This window comes from Toxorhynchites rutilus, chromosome 3, assembly GCF_029784135.1.
Source record: "Toxorhynchites rutilus septentrionalis strain SRP chromosome 3, ASM2978413v1, whole genome shotgun sequence".
Taxonomy (NCBI): Eukaryota; Metazoa; Arthropoda; class Insecta; order Diptera; family Culicidae; genus Toxorhynchites; species Toxorhynchites rutilus.
The window spans coordinates 139,941,729-139,944,849 of NC_073746.1; positions in this window are offsets into that span (position 1 = coordinate 139,941,729).

The following is a 3,121-nucleotide window of genomic DNA, read 5'->3' on the forward strand; positions in this document are numbered from 1 at the left end:
TTCTGCGAACAAGGTATTTAGAGGAGGAGGTGATGAATACAGAAAATGCGCGGTTGTTTTGCTACACTCACAAAAAAGTTAGGACAGTGTGAAACAAAATTGTTCGATAAAAATAAACACATCAACTTTGATGGAGAAATGAAAAATATGGAAGCATAAATCCAAACTCAGTGTGTTAAACCGATTGACGTCCGCTTCGAAAATCGTCAGCCACACCAACCAGGAACACTCCGCAGTTCTTCGACAGTGAAATTGAACTTGTACAATTCCTATTGATGATCTATAGAGCATGAGCTTGAGCTTAGGTAGTTTTGAATGATCAATACAAACGGAAGTTAGATATGTTAGTATGGTAATAACGACCAGAGGGGTCGCCTAGCGTAGGTCCCTGCGATTATCATTAATGGAAGTTTAACAATTAGCAGAAGGGATTAATATTTGGAGTTCTATACGATAAGTGATGTGATTATGTAAACGCAGATTCTCAACAATTCGAAGAAACGATTTCTCGAACATCACATTTGTTTTAATGTGCGATTCTGGAGAATGTCCATGGGCAGTCTAAAAAGGAAACAGGGTAATCCTGGGTATCCTGAATAACCGACGAGAATATTGTATTGAAACAAGTTTATCCGACGATACATTTCGCGATTCATCGTGCATAAAGCTTCAACACGCATCGGTGGAGTTTTTATTCCTGGGTAGCCTGTGAAGGCAATCAACAACTCTTCTAACCAAATCGAACAGATGAAATATTACAAAATTTAAATGGTGTGTCAATAATTACTGCGACAATTTAAGATTGATTGATAGAAATAAAATCAAACATTCACAGTAGTTCAGTTCAGTTCAGTGGATGAGTTTGAGTAAAATGCTCGAAATTTGTGGTTCACACTGTCCATCAGGGCTTGTTTAGCCGTATCCGGTGCATTTGACTCGTTTTACGCGACTTTTTTTTCTTAAGAAAGGCATGATACTTTTTACGATTACTTTCTGCTGCTTCTTTCTTCAAATAAACACAAAACAACAGAGTTTCCCGCGAGTGCATCTTCGTCGGCAAAAAAGATGACATGTTCGGGTGAAAAAAATGAGCCCTTGAGCAGAACATCAAGTAGCCTTAGAGTGACTGGCGAACCAGCAAACAGAAAGCCACATCTGCGGCCTAGTTTGACCAGAAACAAATTAAGAATCATTATTCGATATCACTTTGACACGGGGCACACGGTGAGCGAAGTCGTCCCTATGATTCGCAATTGTTATGGGCCGATCGTTAATATCAAAACTTGTAGGAAGTGGTATACTAGGTTCCGAAGAGTTAGGAATTACTTGCCGCGGTCAGGCCGTCCACATGTTATCGAAAATGTTGAGCAGGTCCGTGATGACGTAAGAGATAATTTAAGATAGTCATCGAGGTCTTTGGCCAGAAGATATCGGTGTTCAGCTTCCCCTATGACTACACAAAAAAAATGATCATTTATTACATTAAATGAGTCTAAAAATAACAGAAAATGTCATGATACTCAAATACTGGTTAGCATTTGCATAATATATATGGTACAGCGAGCGAAATAAGAGACACGTTGCAAAAAAGCACGCATTACTTTGCCACATGCGAAGGCAGTCCGATAAGTACTTAGCCTACGAAAATTTTGGAAAAGTGGCGATTTATTTCTCAACATAGTCTCCTTTTAGTTCGATACACTTGACCCTCCGTGGCGGCGATGACCTCCTCATTCGACTCAAATGTCTGCCCGGCGAGTGACTTTTTCAAGTTTGGAAACAAAAACAGTCGCACGGGGCCAAATCTGGAGAATACGGAGGATGGGGCAGCAGTTCGTCAGTCTTCGGAATTGAACGCAGTTCTGATGTGCAACACTTTTTTTTGCACCCAGTTGAACTCTCTCTCCATGCGCACACCTGCGCCCGGACGAATCAACGCACACCGAAAAAAGTTCAAATGTTCTGTTGTCACACGGTTCGCTTTTGAGTTCGAACATCCTCACTGCACCGTATCCATACACCGGCTTATATTCCCAATTTTAAACCGAGCTCGAATCTAGTCTTTTTGCGTTGCTTTCTCTGTTGATGCGGATTGTATGAGGGTTCGCTGTTGCTTAGCTTAGAACAGGCGAAGACAAAACGGGCGCTAGAATTTTATGTGTGTGTGGGTATAGAATGAAGGGGAATCTAGTATGTGAATTCTGCACCGTCATGATGTTGAGCTCACTTGTTTTTAGTTCGGTGCGCTTCGTGCCAAGAATGAAGTTTGTTTTCAGCGTGCCTTTGTTTTCAGCGCACGCTGATGAAAATTAAATTCGAGCGCAACACAGCGTAGGTTTTCTGAAGACTGCAGTTCGTAGTACAATTCGACCAATTTGGCCGTGGCGACGGCGGAATTTCCATTTTTTTCTATTTTTCTAAAACCCGCGGATGCCCGCTTCCACACACAGTCAAAACAAAACTATGAGTCCGATACTGATATCATCGGGCGATGAGGTTGAGTATTCATCGGATCGTTCTCGTATGTACACCGCCCAGACCGAGATGGATATAGATCTCCTTTATGCTCTCCTTTTTACTCTTAGAAAACACTTTCTAACTTCATTTTGTAATGAGGTGTAATATTATCACGCATTTACGCAACAGCATCATTAACTATGTGGATAGCGTGGTCGTGTAAAACAGCCTTGCATTCCAGCCGGCCGTAGTTCGAACCCCGTTGACGTCGTTTTTACTTTTTTTTTGTGCAATCCCAAAAAAGATGAAAAAAGAAAAAAAAGATGTCTGCTTCCATACATACAAACATTTTAAAGCGTTGGGGGATAGATGATTTTATTTGCTCATTTAACGCTTCAAGACACGAAAAGGTAGGTTTCTGCCGAAAACGAAATGCTTTCTGGCAACGCTAGTTTAGGTGTAGAAGGCTTTATTCCTTTGGTTACGCATCTTGTAGGATGATAGCCCATCTAGAACAGACGCGAGGATGTTAAAGAAACTGATTGAGCTGTCTCAAATTATGCTGAAGAGAAGCGAGCGCGATAGCTGCTCTATGTCCCATACAGAGGACTTCACTGGATAAATTTGGAATTAGTTTGTTTTGGTTTGCGTTCCTATCTCAGGC